Source organism: Mastomys coucha, unplaced genomic scaffold (genome assembly GCF_008632895.1).
Source record: "Mastomys coucha isolate ucsf_1 unplaced genomic scaffold, UCSF_Mcou_1 pScaffold3, whole genome shotgun sequence".
Lineage (NCBI taxonomy): Eukaryota > Metazoa > Chordata > Mammalia > Rodentia > Muridae > Mastomys > Mastomys coucha.
The window spans coordinates 45,444,684-45,460,950 of NW_022196909.1; the positions used below are offsets into that span (position 1 = coordinate 45,444,684).

The 16,267-nt window shown below is 48.0% G+C and overlaps 1 long non-coding RNA gene across 1 annotated transcript in view; it reads left to right on the plus strand.

Moving 5' to 3' along the window:
* Positions 1-16,267, plus strand: part of LOC116075445 — a 24,752-nt gene that overhangs the window by 7,005 nt on the left and 1,480 nt on the right. The window contains exon 2 of the long non-coding RNA XR_004112546.1: positions 2,550-2,683. This is a non-coding gene — a long non-coding RNA (uncharacterized LOC116075445). The remainder of the gene's footprint in view (positions 1-2,549; positions 2,684-16,267) is intronic.

The following is a 16,267-nucleotide window of genomic DNA, read 5'->3' on the forward strand; positions in this document are numbered from 1 at the left end:
GTTTTGGTAGGGCTAGAGGTCAAACCTGCTAAGCAAGTCCTTTACTGTTAAGCTACACTCCCAACTCCCAATATACACTTTTAATTCTCCACTGAAATTCTATGCAGTAATGAAAGAGAATTGCTCTAAGTGTTGACAACAAAACAGATGCATCTCATAGGCACAGGGCTGAGTCAAGGCATCAGGCAAAGCAGAAACCATATCCTGTACGATTCTATTTACTTGAAGTTCAACAGCATTTTGTAGGAACTGTGTGTATAGCTGTGGCTACTTTTGACTCTCTCTGACTCTCTCTCTCTCTCTCTCTCTGTGTGGGGGTGGGTGGGTGGTGATGGTGGAGTTGTGGTGTGGGAGAGGACATTCCTGTTTTGAGGTACTGGGATGTGCAACTATTTTATATTCTGTTGTTGTTATTTGAGACAGGTCCTCACTATGCAGACCTCTCTCTCTGTAGACCAGGCTGGCCTCAAACTCACAGAGCTCTGCCTGCCTCTGCCTCCTGAGTGCTGGGTTTAAAGGCGTGCATCACTGTACTGGGTGAATACTTTGTACCTTGATCTGGGTGGTGGCTGTGTGAGTGTAGTCGTGAGAAAATTCCCTGGGCTGGACACTTGAGTTTAAGCGCATTAATTCATAGATACATAGATAACATTAATATATAGACACACAGATACATTAATATATAGATACATAGAAATATAGATACATCAATACATAGATACATAGATCTATCAATCCATAGATATGTAGAGCTAATACATAGATCTTCTGTCTCAATAAAAGCATAATGAGGATGGGCCCAGGGTATCACAAATGTTTGACCATTTTCCCAGTTGTCTTAAGGATTTCCCAAGCCATGGGCTTTTCCTAAGGGAAAGCCTGGTCTACATAGTGAGTTCCAGGCCAGCCAGAACTTCATAGTGAGACTCTGTCTCAAAAAATAAAGTAAAATGAACACATCTAAAGAACAGTTTTTTAGAAGATTTTGTTTTAAAGTGTGCGTGTTTGGATACGTGAATTCAGGGCCCATGGAGGCCAGAAGGCATTGGATCCCCTAGAGCTGGAGTTGGAGATAGCTTACAAGCTACCCTAAGGGGCTACGGAGGACAAAGCTAGGGCCCTCCTAACCACTGAGCCATATGCCCAGGTGTAAGAAGTTATTTTCTTATATGTAGGTATTTTTTTTTTCTCTTTTGGATTTATGAGACAGGGTCTCTTGTAGCTCAGAATACACACACACGCACATACACACACACATACACAATCTCAGAGGCTGGCCTGATCCTCCTGGTCCCTCTGTCTCCACCTCCTGAATGCTGAGATTATAGGCATGGACCACTGCACCCATCTTGGAAGGGAAGTGTTTTGAGCAAAGGGATGAGCTTGCATCAGAGGCCAGTAGCAGACCTTCTGGGTACTTGGTAATTCAGCGTGGGGGCCTGGTGGGGAGCCGAAGGGGCTGGCCCTGTCAACCGTGAAGGACTTTCTCGGTGATCTGTACAGTGGGGAACATCCAAGAGGCTCAAGCGTGACTGACAGGATCGGGCTTCTGTTTCCGCAAAGATCCCGGTGGCTGCTATGCCGAGGAAGATGGATGGGATGAGGAGCCGCAGGAGCAGCGGGGAGGCCAGCTAGGTGCTCCGGTCTGTCTGTCTGTCTGTCTCTCTGCCAAAGCTCTGCGCTCGCTAGCTCAGCAGCTCCACCGCCCTCAGGCTAATCACAGCCTTTGCCTTCACTCACCAAGGTGGGGAGTCTTGGGCATCAGGAGATCCTGGGCACCATGGCCTCCTGCCAGTCGTTGACCCCTGACCTCTCCTCTCCTAAGTCTCTCCCTCTGGCTCCTCTTCCCACCCAGGTTTACTCGGCAATGCTTGGCTATCCAGCCACATCCCTTAGTTCCAGTTAGGAGTTTTTCTGACATCCAGATACAAGGACACTCATTTGGCACACCCCATACCCACCCCCTTGGAAAGGAGTTTTCTCCATCAGACAGAAATTCAGCTCCAAGAGTGGGGTTCTCCGTTCCCTCCAAAGTTCCCAGAGTCTTGGACCCACTTGACCTACCCTTCCGCAAAGCATCTTGGGAGAGCTCCACTAGGTGCTAATTAGCCTTGCCTTTTCCATCCACTTCCGCCCTCCTTCCTTTTGTTTCGTGTCCCCAAAGGACACCTGGTCTCTGCTACAGCCTTGGATGTACTTGCTTGATGGTTTGGGTTTACCTCTGGGAGGCATACACAGGTGAGAGGGCAGGAGGAGGGATCTCGGGATGTCTGCCCCATCCCTCTCTGTAGGTCACCCACAGCCTCTGTCATTGCTCTTGCCAGACTCTGGGACGGGTGCTTTTCTTTCTCTTGACAGCTACTACGGATGGAGCCCCCGTCGTCACACCATCATCCCTCCTCACCTCTCTCTGGCTCTCATTTCTTCACTCACACCTCTTCCATTAAGCTGGGGAATGAGCCCTGGGTTTCCTGTGGAGACAGACACTCCTCGGCTGAGCTCTGTCTGCCTCAGTCACGGAGGGTTCCCCACCCCCACTTTATCCTTAGATGGATGTCAGGAAGGATACACTCAATTTCTCGGGAATTGCCGGCTGACTTGATTCCTCTACCTGATTGCCAGTATCAAGCTTGTCCACCCGAGTCAGAGCCCAGCACGGTGCCTGACAGACTGCAGAGCCGAGGTCAGTGTAAAATACGTTCTCCCCTTTTTAGGATGTGGGGTGGTAACCTGGTCCTGGTCCCTGTGATGTCTCCTCTAAGGTTGGGGCACAGCACTCCTTGCATCCAGTTTAAGGATAAGGAGCCATATTTTTGGTGACAAATTCTGTCTCAAAAACGTTATTTGTTTGTGACTGTGTTAACTCAGAGAGTGGCTCTCCATGCTCTCTAATCAGATTTCAGGGGGCAGGTGTGTGTGTGTATGTGTGTGTATGTGAGTATGTGTGTATATGTGTATGTGTGAGTATGTGTGTGTATGTATGTGTGAGTGTGTATATGTATGTATGTGTGAGTGTGTATATGTATGTGTGTGTATGTGTGTGAGTATGTGTGTATATGTGTGTATGTGTGTGTATGTGTGTGTATCTGTGTGTATGTTTGTGTGTGTATGTGTGTATGTATGTGTGTTTGTGTGTGTGTATGTATGTGTGTGAGTATGTGTGTATATGTGTGTATGTGTGTGTATGTGTGTGAGTGTGTATATGTATGTATGTTTGTGTATGTGTGTATGTATGTGTGTTTGTGTGAGTGTGTGTGTATGTATGTGTGTTTGTGTGTGTATGTATGTGTGAATATGTGTGTATATTGTGTATGTGTGTATGTGAGTATATATGTATGTGTATGTGTGTATGTATGTGAGTATGTATGTATGTGTGTATATGTGTGTGAGTGTGTGTGTATGTGTGTATATATATGTGTGTATATGTGTATATGTATGTTTGTGTATGTATGTGTGTGCAAATATGTGTGTATATGTGTGTATGTGTGTGTATGTATGTGTGTGTATATGTGTATGTGTGTGTATGTGAGTATGTGTATGTATGTGTGTGTGTGAATATGTGTGTATATGTGTGAGTGTGTGTATGTGTGTGTGAATATGTGTGTATATGTGTATGTGTGTGTATGTATGTGTGAATATGTGTGTATATGTGTATGTGTGTGTGTATGTATGTGTGAGTGTGTATATATGTGTATGTGTGTGTGAATATGTGTGTATATGTGTGAGTGTTTGTGTGTTCTCCATGCCACCGGAAATGTCCCTTTGTCCTCCCTAAGTTACCACCATCAGTGCAGCCGGGTCAAAGGTCGCCTTCACTCCATTAGCCTCCAGGAATCAAAAGAATGATTTCCTCAGTCAAGAATAATTATTTCAACCAGCTTTTTGCCTTTGCTCACTGCTGCACCGGCTGGGCCACGTGTGCCAGCTGACAAATTAATTTCTATTATTTATATTGGGCTAGCCCAGGGAATGGGGGAGGGGGGACGGGGGGAATTGAGAGGCAGCTGGAGAAGCGATGGGAAATGGAGATGAAGAAATAGCAACGAGGGAAATAGAGAGAGGAAAGCAGAGTGCAGGGAGGCGGGGGAGAGGATCAGAAACACAAACAGAAGAAACCCAAAATGGTGCTGGATAGAGAGGAGCGAGGGAGGAAGAGAGAGCTAAAGGGAGGGGTGCAGGCTGATTTCCAGGCGCGGGAGGGCCAAAGCCTGGTAACTGTAGGGTGGCTGGACCAGGATAGCCAGGCCAGCAGTTTGCATCCGGTGAAGATGCTCCGGTGAGCCAGCCTCTGGGTCCTCTGCATCCGAGGCATGCCTCGGCATCTCATTGAGCTCTCAAGGCAGCCTCTCTCATGATCCATCAAAATGCATAGAGATGACTCTGTCTCCCCCAGCCTCCCAGGCGCCTGTCAGTCCAGTGCTGCCTCCCCATGGGCCCAGGAAGTTCTCATTAAATGTAGCTGATCCAATTCGGGACACTGGAGCCTTGGAGCAGATGAGCCCTGCCCACCCACCGCTGGTCCTCTCCCCTCCTTGGCCATAGTCTTCACTTGGGAAGAGGCCCCGGGCACACAGGGTGCCGATCTAGCCACAGGGTGTGCAGATGCAGGGACCTGCCTTCCAAAGAACAGGGAGAGGCGGAGAGTGTGTCTTCAAGCCCCACACTGCAGAGTCCATTAACTGGCTGGGTGCCATCTTGACTGTGCATTTTAAAACTCTGTGTGTGTGTGTGTGTGTATTTGTGTGTGTGATCTATGTGTCTATGGGTATATATGTATATATGTGTGTATATGTGCGTATCTATGTGTGGTGTATGTGTGTCTATGTGTATGTATCTATGTGTGTGTATGTGTATATGCGTTTCTATGTGTGGTATATGTACATGTATCTATATGTGTATGTGTACATGTGTATGTTTCTATGTGTGTGCATGTGTGTCTATGTGTGTCTATGTGTGGTATATGTGCATGTATCTATATGTATATGTATGTGTATATGTGTGAGTACATGTGTAGGTTTCTATGTGTGTGCGTGTGTGTGCATGTGTGTGTGTGTATGTGAGATATAGATGCCAGAAGACAGTTTTCTCTCTTTCCACTATGTGGGTTTCTCTGACTGAACTCAGGCACCTGCTGAGCCACCGTGGTAGCCTAGGCTGTGCACCGTTGAAGCTGACATATATTACAATTATCTGCTTTATCTTAAAATTTTTTAATATTTATTTATTTATTTGGAGTTTCAGAGGACAACTTACAAGGTCGGGTTTTCTCCTACCCTGTGGGTCCCAGGAAGCAAACCCAAGTTGTCAATCGTGGCAGCAAGCGCCTTTGCCCAGGGAATCATCTCACCAGGTTTTTCGAGACAGGGTTTCTCTGTGTAGCCCTGGCTGTCCTGGAGCTCACTCTGTAGACCAGGCTGTCCTCGAACTCAGAAACCCGCCTGCCTCTGCCTCCCAAGTGCTGGGATTAAAGGTGTGCGCCACCACCGCCCGGCATTCACCTTGGCTTTTTGAGAGGGAGCTCTTCCGGGTGCAGCTGGAGGACTCTTGCACACGTATACACACATACATATAGAACCACGAAACTTTGAGGTGAAGGTAGAAAGGGCCCCAAGAGATTCCTTCACATCGGAATGCTGGCCCCTTGCTCCCCTAGAGCCCACCCACCATGAGGGACCCGCAGACTACTTAGAACCCATCAGACAGTGCGCCGCCGCCTGGCTTCTCCACTTGCTGTGATGTCTGCCTGCTGTCTGTGCTGCTGTTTGTAGCCGACACTGTCTTCCTTTGTTCTAAAGTTCTCCCTTAAACTCCAATTCATTAAAGAGCTCTCCTGGAGGTGGATAGCTGGGATTTTTTTTTTTTTTTTTTTTTTTTGGCTTCTATGAATAAAGCTTCATGAACATTCTTGTAGCTGTTGGCGATGGGCGCATCAGGGGCAGTGTGACCTTAGACAGAACACTTAGCTTCTCTGAGCTCCAATTTCATCATTCATAAAGTGGGAAAGGAGGAAGACATTAACTATTGTGTCTGCTAACCAGGAGGAGTAAATGAGCCGACACGGGAGACTTATCTAACGGGAGAGCTGGCGGAGAGTAGGGAGCCAGGGAAGGGGTGACTGCCTATCACTTACAGACTGGGACCCTAGGTCAGCAGGTTACCTCGGTAGCAGAATTCCACCCTCATTTCTCCCATCACCCACAGCGGTTTTCTGAGGCCCAATTCTCTGTCACCATTCAAGTTCCTTAGAGTGTCAGGTCAGAGAGCCGTGTCATAGACGGGAAAATGAGTCTCAGCATGATTTATGAGATTTTTTTTCCTCTGGGCTGGAAAGACAACGAGGAATAAGAAAGAGTTTTTGCTGTGGACACCCAAAGATCTGTGTTCAGGTCCCCAGTAGCACATTACAAAGCTTGGTTTAGCCTTATGCCTGGAACCACAGTGCTAGGAATGGGGCAGAGGCAGGAGGATTGCTGCGGCTGTGAGTGCCAGTCTTCTAGCCAAAATACAGTGAGTTCCAGGTTCAGTGGGAGACCTTGTCCCAAGAGAGTGAGGTAGAGTGTAATAGAGGAAGGTGGCCAGCCTCACACATGTGTGTAGTAGGTACCTGTGTAGGTACACATGCATGTAACTGAGGAGGGGGAGACAAGTTTTCCTTAAGTCAGTCATTCATATCTATCTATCTATCTATCTATCTATCTATCTATATATATATAATCAGGTGAGCCAGGATTTCACTAAGCAGCCCAGTTAGGCTTAGAACTATAGATCCTGACTTGAATGTCTCTGAAGTGATAGCATTATGAGCCAGTGCCACCATGCCTGGCTCACTTATTTATTTATTTATTTTTGTTTGTTTGTTTATTTATATTTTTCTCCTTTTTTTTGTTTTGTTTTGTTTTGTTTTTTCTCGAGACAGGGTTTCTCTGTGTAGCCCTGGCTGTCCTGGAACTCACCCTGTAGACCAGGCTGGTCTCAAACTCAGAAGTCCACCTGCCTCTGCCTCCCAAGTGCTGGGATTAAAGGCATGCGCCACCACCACCCGGCTAAGACGTGTTTCTTATATCTTGGTGCCTTTTGGTGGCTTGTAGAGATCTGGCTCCCAGCTCAAGCTTCTGTCTCTGGAACAGAAAACAATTACAGTCCCCTCTGAGCCCAGTCCTCACCCTGGACAGCCTTAGGCCCACACTCTCCATCCGCCATCTAACCTTGCCCGGCCCTCCTCCTCATGGCACGTCTCCTCAGAAAGGGATCCTTCTTTGCCTTAAACTCCCAGGCAACAGTAATGGTGAGCTTTGTAGCCAGTCCTGAAGTTGGTGGGTCCAGCCCAGGATACTAAAGGGCTCCAGGATCCTGGCTTGATGGGGAATCCGCAGAGGGTTGTCACCTGTGACCTGTGGCCTCAGAAGGTGTCAGTCCTAGCTAGGTCTGCCCACCTAAATGTTTCGGAGAGATGATTGGTTTCCTGGGTGCTTCATGGATCCAGAGAGGAGATCGGAGGCCGGCTGTCTAGACAAAGGTTCAACTTGGCTCCCCGAGGCCTGGCTGGACTTCCCCAATTCCTGGGGTAGGCCCTTCTCTCCTACTGGGCCCAGACTCTCTCCACCTGAAACGCACACTTCAGAAGAAAGGCAGCCATGGCTTCCATTCCACATCATGTTGTTCAGCAAGGGTACGGGGTGGGCAGGTGCAGGCTGCAGGAGTTCTGCTCAGAGCCTCTGGGCCTCACCCTCCCTCCTCCACCTTGCTCCCCCCCCCCCATTGCCATTTAGAGGAGAGGCCCCTAATTGCAAGGTAGAAGACCACTAATGAGTCTGTTAAGGACCCCAGAGACAGCGTTGATGGCCCTAAAGGGCTTCCCTGAGTTTCCGTAAAAGCCCCGGTGGCGGGAGAAGCCTCCATTAGCAGGAGGATTAATCGCCAGGCAGATCTCAGCCACCTCCTTGGAAGGTGGCCCCCAGCTCCTTCAGCTGCCCTGCTGAGCCCTCAAGTCAGCGAGGATGAAGTCTGACGTTTTGCAACGCCCCATGCATGACCTTTTCCCCCCCTAAGCACAGATGAAAGCTCAAGGCAGGGAGACCAGGGCTCTGTGCGCGGGAAGATGAGGGATGCTCAGAGCTGAGGGAGAGAGAGCCCTGAGAGACAAGGGAGGGGCCTCTAGGGAGTGATTGCAGAGCGCCTCGGGGGAATGCAAACGATATGCAAAATATGCAAACCATTAGTGATTAGTTGTGGGTCAACAGCTCCAGGGCCTTCTGAGTAATAAGTTGGCAACTCAGAGTTGTAAAGCGTCTGATTGGGCCCAGGGGAAGGAGCAAGGTCTGGCCTCGGTAGGCCTGGACTAAGACCTCTGACCCTTTCAGGTCACCAGTCCACCTGAATCCTTTCCTCATCAGCGAGGGTCTCAGGCAGCTAGAGGCTCACCGGAACCCGAGTTCAGGCTGTGAACTGCCTCTCTCCGTGTTTCTGCAGATCGAGGAGGGCCCTCAGAACTGAGGTGGCTCCAGCCAGGCTCCATTGCTCCGCAGGGGATGGATGGAGCTACTTCTCATTCTTTCTCTCTCTCTTCTCATCACCATGGGAATCTCTTTTCTCCCTTCTCCCTCCCTCAGCGTCTCCTCCCGGCCTCCCACACCTTGCAGTCCTTCCTATCTACGTCCCAACCTGTTAGGGAGACTCCGTCTTTAGTGCCCTTGTGACTCTCTCTGACCAGCCGGCTTTTTTTAGAGTGTGGGGGAGAAAGGACCCGGCTCTATCATTTCAAATTTGGGAGCTGGTGTGGGAAGTGCCAATCGCGCTGGTCTCTGATGACCCGGATGCTCCCAGGAGCGTCTTTGTAGCCCCTGCTATTTGTAGTCCCCAGGTGGCAAGGTCTACCATGAAGACAAAAGCCAAGAAGTGGTTGCCTTCTGAATGCCTGGGCTTGCTCCCAGGACTTCTGTGGAAGAAATTTCTTTTTTCCTTGGGGCTCTGCCACAGCAGGGGCAAGAGGAGTAAATCCAATCAATATCTGCCAAGCCTGGTGCCCCGCGGCGTACCTTAGATTGCACGGGGGGAGGGGGGTTGGGGGCGGGGAGTTGGTATGGGCAGAATGGATTCCCAGAAGCCATCTGGGCCGAAATCCCTCCCTCAAACCAGCTCTCCTCTACCTGTGGCAATCAACCCTCTCCAGAGGAAAACCCAAGGGTAGGGTAGTCAGGAGGCCACTGCTTCAGCCTTTGGTGTGTGTGTGGGGGGGTGAGGGATGGGAGGGCGGAGACTTTAAGGACAGACCTTAAATCAGCGACTGGAGGTGTGCTCTGAACTTCAAGTCATGGTGACTGTGGGTAACAAGGAAGCTGGCCCTCTGAGCTCCTTCTGGCTTCTTCCCTAGACTCCAGCCAGTCCTTCCCTGAGCCGTCCTGAGAGGAATACCAAGAAGGGAAATGGGGAGCTTAGAGACTGCCTGGCCCAGATAGGTAATGGGGAGCTTAGAGACTGCCTGGCCCAGATGGGAATCAGAAACCCTTCACCTGTAAAATGGGGATTACCCCGACTTTCCTCCTGGGGGGCTGAGGCAGATGAGGAAGAAGGAGGGTGGATGAGAACGGGGGTGGGGGGAGGTCTTCAGTATACAGGCTCTGAGGATGGCCCTGCAGGCTCTTCCGCCTGCCCAGCTTCGTCTGACTCCCATTCTGAGAACTCCCGGTTTGCACCCTGCCTTGCCTCCACCTCCAACTGCATCCGCCCTCCCCTTCCCCCAGCCTCTGGGTGGGAGACCCTCCTTTGCCATTCCCCACCCCCACCCCTGTAGCAGTCTCCTTGGTGACATTGCCAGAGTGGCTAGAATCAGACCCTTGCTTCCTGGGGGCCTCTCTGAGGAGAGCAGCTTCTTTCTCCATCCATCCCTCCCTCCTCCCCGCGGTGGCTCAGACACCCGCTGGCTGCCTGTGACCTTCAAGCCCATACTAGGTTTCCTTTCGCTTTCTCAGCCTTCCCCGTGTGTCTTTAAGGCTGCTACCTCTGCAGCCACCAGGGGAGGGTCAGGTGTGTGTGTGGGTGTGTGTGTTTGGGGGTTGGGGGGGGACTGACTCCTCTCTGGGTGCCTGAGAAACAGAATCAAATCCGAGCAACTTTTCTTCAGATTACTGGTTCAGTAGCCTGAGCCCCCTCCCCCTCAAACTGGCGCAGAATGTGTGGCTGGGAAAAAGCCTGCTGGGTTCTGGATAGAATGATCCCAACCTCCAACCCTACTCCTATTGCGTGAGTGAGCTAGGAGGAAGGGTGGACCAAGGAGGAGATCCAGGCAGGGCCTACATTGCGGTGCTCTACTGTCCTGGCTAGTTTCAACATGACACCAGCTAGAGTCATCCAGTCAGGAGCCTCAAGTGAGGAAATGCCCCCCCTAAGATCCGGCTGTAAGGCATTTTCTTAATTAGTGATAGATGGGGGAGGGCCCAGCCTACTTCCAGCAGTGCCATCCCTGGGCTGGTTGGTGCTCCTGGGTTCTATAAGAAAGCAGGCTGAGCAAGCCACGAAGAGCAAGCCAGTCAGCAGCATCCCTCCGCGGCCTCTGCATGAGCTCCTGCCTCCGGGTTCCTGTCTGGTCTGAGGATTTGGCTTCCTTCATTGGACTGTGACTCGGGAAAGGCAAATAAAATAGAGCTGCTCCTCCCCAAGTTGCTTTTCGTCAGGTGTCTCATGACAGCAGTAGACACCCTAACTAAGATGCTCACTACCCTGGAGTAGGGTGCTTGTGTGCCGGGCGGGGGTGGGGGTGGAGGAATCTTCAGTAAGACAAATTTTTTTTTTTTTTAAGATTTATTTATTTATGTGTATGAGTACAATGGCCACGAGCCATCTCGCGGCTGCTGGGAATTGAGCTTCGGCCCAGCTGGCTCCGGCCCCCCCTCGTGTAACGCACTGTAGCTGTCTTCAGACACCAGCACCAGAAGAGGGTGTCAGATCTCATTACAAGTGGTTGTGAGCCACCATGTGGTTGCTGGGATCCGAACTCAGGACCTTTGGAAGAGCAGTCAGTGCTCTTACCCGCTGAGCCAACTCTCCAGCCCTTAATGTTAATGATATTTCCTTCCTTCTTTCTTTCTTTCTTTCTTTTTTTGGTTTTTTCAGATAGAGTTTCTCTGTGTAGCCCTGGCTGTCCTGGAACTCACTGTGTAGACCAGGCTGGCCTCGAACTCAGAAGTCCACCTGCCTCTGCCTCCCAAGTGCTGGGACTAAAGGCGTGCGCTGCCACCACCAGGCTAAGACGAATATTTTTTAAATACAGTACATTAAAAAAAAAATCAAAATTAGGGGCTCAGTCAATAAAATGCTTGTCCCATAAGCATGATGACTTAAGTTTGATCTCCAGCACACATATTAAATATCTAGGGCACGGTGGCATGCACCAGTAATCCCAGTGGTGCAGAGGGAGATCCCTGGGGCTCATCAGCCAGCCAGACTAGTCTATGCTGTGAATCCTGAGCCAATGGGTGACCTGTCTCAAAACACAAAGCTTCTGAAGAATGACACCTGAGGTTCACCTGTGTCTTTTACACATGTGTACGTACACACATGCACACACACACACACATACACACACACACACACACACACACACACACACACAGAGCAAACTCTTTTTTTTTTTTTAACAGATGTGTGTGGCTCCTGTTGAACTCAGGACCTTTACCAGCCCCGCTCACTCAGGTGTAATTTACTGGAGCTGTCTTCAGGCAGCACCAGAAGAGGGCGTCAGATCTCATTACAGATGGTTGTGAGCCACCATGTGGTTGCTGGGATTTGAACTCAGGACCTTCAGAAGAGCAGTCAGTGCTCTTACCTGCTGAGCCATCCTCAGCCCCAGAACCTACGATTGTGGTAGGCAGAGGGAAGCAGTCTTTCCTGAGAGGTTTATAACCTGACTCCCATTCCTGTGAGTATGCCAAATGACTTCAGTCAGAAAGGGCGGAGCCTGCATCATCTAGGTGGGACCAGTCTCATTTTACAAGCCCTTAAAGGAGAGGCTGGACAGCCAGCTGGCTCCATCGTTAAACCGGTTCTTGCAGAGAACCTGGTTTCAGTTCCCACAGGCAGTGGCTCACAACTAACTGCCTTGCAACCCCAGTTTCCAGGGATCTGTGACCCTCTGGCCCCCGTGGCACCTGCATTTACATGCACACATATCTACACATAGACACTTATGCATACCTATAATTTTAAAATAAAAATTTTAAGTCCTTAAGGGGGGAAAGGGAGATGGAAGAGCCAGGGCCAAAGGATAGAAATGCAATATTGTTCTGACGCAGACTCGGAACAATGGGATGTGTTCTGGGTGCTAAGGTGTAGGGCTGCTTCCTCCAGAGTACCAGCAGCTTCCAGAAGCCGTAAAAGGCTCCCCTGGGCCTCCAGAGAGCAATGAAGTCTTGCTGGCACCTCGGTTTGAGCTCAGGCGGCTTCTGACTTACAGAACTGTAAAATAATAAATTTGTGCTGCTTCGAGGCGCTAAGCTAGCGATCATGTGTAACTGCAGCAAAGAGAACTGAGCAACAGCGAACGTGCATTCATTCCCTCTCGGTGCCCTTGAGGGACTGGTTCTGAGACCCCGTGCAGACGATGAAACCCGAGGATGCTCACAGCTCTTACTTAGAACGCCCTAGTGTTTGCGTACAGGCTATGCGCAACGACCAGCATGTGCTAATCCTCTGCAAATAGCAGTTTTACTGTATCGTTTAGGGAATAATAGAGAATAATAATAGAGAGAAAAAGGTCTATGTCTGTTTACTTTCATTCCGAGTATCTTGCGGACGCCTAAGTCTGCGGGTGCAGAAACTGCAGATACGGAAGGCTGATAAATAGAAGTGGAATTAGGCTTCTGGCTGACTCCACCTTGGCTCTGCCGTCCACTCAGCCTGAACTTCAGGGGGAAAGGGAGAAGGGTAAGGCGATGGGGCAGAACTGCCGAGGCCCCGGGGCACCAAGGCACTCCTGACATTCACTGGATGACAGACAGTTGGCCTCAGAGTGGCTTGGCGGAGGAAGAGGGACCGAGAAAGGCAAAAAAGGGCATTAAGGTGCCAGGGCCCCACCCAGAAAAGAGACCACGGGGGTTGGGCAGGAAACGGAAGTCCAAGGTTAGAGGCATCCCATGTTTCTGTCTGCTTAATATGTTAGTATGATATTACTATTATTGAGACAAGGCCTCATGTAGCCTAGGTAAGCTTTGAACTTGCTTCATAGCTGGGGATAACTTTGAGCTTTTGATTCTCCTGGTTCCTCTCCCAAGAGCAGGGGTGTGCCGTGTGCTGGGCTCTGCAGTGAAGGAGATGGAATGGCGCTCTGGGCCTGCTTAGTAAACGGCAGCCAGCCCTGAACGTTATGAACGAATGCTTCTGAATTAAAAGAATGCTCATAGTTACAGATTAAGCATCCCAGGACTTCTAATGAACCAGCCATTTCCATTCCAGCCCTTTCCCACCCTGGATGTAGCCCAGCCCTTGAGTCAGCCACTTTTAAACTGTTTTTGTCTTTCTAGGATTTATTCCAGATGTTTTTAAAACAACAACCAAATATATTGCAGGTTTTTATATTTTACAGTTTTAAGTCTTGACTATTGGTCTTCTACAACGGGAGATAAAATAGTATGGTTGATTAGCCCAACCAATTATGCCTTTAAATTGTCAACTTTAAAATTACATGTATTTATGCTCTGTGTGTGTGTGTGTGTGTGTGTGTGTGTGTGTGTGAGAGAGAGAGAGAGAGAGAGAGAGAGAGAGAGAGAGAGAGAGAGAGAGAGAAGAAGCCAGAGGACTGTTTCTATGGTTTATCTTATTCCGTCATATGAGTCCTGGGCATAAAACTCGGGTGGTTAAGTTAGGTGGCAAGTCTCTTTACATGGTGACCCATCTCAGCAGCCCAATTTTACCACGTTTAAATCAATACTTGATGTTTATTATGGCTTTATAAATATTTAAGGCTGAGCAAAATAATGCGTCCTGGTTGTATTTCTAACTGCATTACTTCTCTCATTAAGTTAATTATTACTTCTATTTTTAAAACCATCTAGTTTATCTTCAAAATATTTATCAGGAATTCCATTCAAAAGTTTAAAAAAAAAAATTGCACGAGTGTTTTGCCTGCTTACAGTTCTGTGGCTTCAGAGGGCATGGGATCTCTGGGACCTGAGAGTGCAGATGGTTGTGAGCCACCACGTGGGCTCTGGGAATGGGACCTGGATCCTCTTGCGAGAATAAGCGGTGCTCTTAACCACTGAGCCATCTCTCCAGGCCCTCAACCCAAATGTTTGACCTGTAAAGTTAACCAGGCAGTCTTGCTGTTTGTCCCCCCTCACTGCAAGCTCTAATTCGCTGAGAAATAGGTGGAATTATGCTGCCCAGTCTGTCCTGGAACCCCTTCACTGAGACCATGCTCCCACCTCAGCCTCCCATGGATCTAGGAGGATTTGTGCACTCCACTTCACCAGGCTCTTTGGGTGATGCCTTTCCTAAAAGCTTCTGTCCTTCAGCATTTGGGGCAGATGCTTCTCTGGGACTAATCAGCCTTGCTGCATCTGGGTCCTGAGACTGTGTCTGAGAAATGTCTTGTGTGTCTTCTCTGTTGGAATACTTCCTTGAAGGATAAAATTTTCCATTTTGATTAGCTCCTTCCTTTTGGTATATTTTCTATAGATATTTGAGGAAGTGTCTATAGAAGACATGTACCTCAAGAACTTGTATATTTGAAAATGTCTTTATTTGACCCCTGGTTGATAATTTTGCTGGGTATAAAACTCTACGTTGGAAACTCTGTTTCAAACTCTATAATTTGATCTATTGTCTTCAAGTTCTTAAGACTTAAACAACTCTGAATCTGTTTTGATTCCTTTTTTTTCCTTTGTAAATAACCTATTTTGACTTTGTTAAAGCTTTTAGACTTCTTTCTCATTGTTATTACATTTATTTGTGTGCATGTGCATATGAATGCATGCATATCATGATGTATGTGAAAGTCAGAGGACAATTTGTGGGAGTCAGTTCTTTTCAACCACTATGTGGGTCCTGGGACCCAGACTTAAGTCACTGGGTTTGGCAGCAAGTACTTTTGCCCATTGAGTCAACTTTTTAGCTCTCTTTTTAATTTTTTTTTCAACGTCATATTGATAGAGCTTTGTAAAAAGCACTTTTCCAGTCCTTGTTTTGGTTGATTTGAAGGATGACTTTTAATGCTAGGAAATTTTCTTGTATTTTTTTTTTCTGATTACTTTTCATCTCCATAGTTCCTTCTTCCTTCCTTCCTTCCTTTCTTTTTTCTTCTTCTTCCTCCTTTCTCCCTCTTCCTCCTCCTCCTCTTCTTCTTCCATCCTTCTCCCTTTCCTTCTCCCTTTTTTTGACACAGAATCTTACTCTGTAGTGCAGGCTAGCCTCTAAGTCCTCTTGCCTTAGCCTCCTGTTGATAATACCAGCATGCCTGACTCTCATGCTTTATGACTCTCCTATAGGTCATCTGTTGGACCTTCTCAGCTGATCATTGACTTATTTTTTCCTCTCTCTTCCCTCTCTATTGTTTTTGTTTGTTGATGTTGTTTTTATTTTTGTTTTGCTTAATGGAAAGTTTCCACAAATTTGCATTCTATCTATAAAATTCTTTTATATTGAATATAAGCTATCTTTTTGCATACTAAATAATTAATTATTAATTAACTGGGTTTCTATGTGTAGCCCTGGCTGTCTTGGAACTCATTCTATGTTTGTTTGTTTTTTTTAACACTGTATTTCAGAATGCCTCTATAGTTTTTAATTTTGTTTTATTCTTGTTTGTTTGTTTGTTTGTTTTTTGTTTTTTTTTTTTGAAACAGGATCTTACTGTGTGTGCCAGGCTGGCCTATAAATCAAGATTCTCCTGCCACTATCTCCCAAGTCCCAGGTTTACAGGTTTGTGATGCCCAATCTAGCTCCTTTTTTTAAAAACTCTATTTCATAAACATAACACTGATGAATCTCTCTGTAAATAATGTTTAAGGATTTACATATTTTACCTTGTATCAGTATGAGTGCTTGCATGCCTGTATGTATATTGTGTGTGTGTATGTGTGTGTGTGTGTTGCCTGTGGAGGCCAGAATCCAACTTGAGATTCTCTAGAACTGAAGTTACAGGTGCTTAGGAACTGACATGTAGGTGCTGGGAACCAAACCTGAATCCTCTGCCAGAGCAGGTAGTACTCTTTACTGCTGAGCCATCTCCCCAGCTTCTTGTTGCAGGATATTTAATCACACTGTGAATCCCAAGACA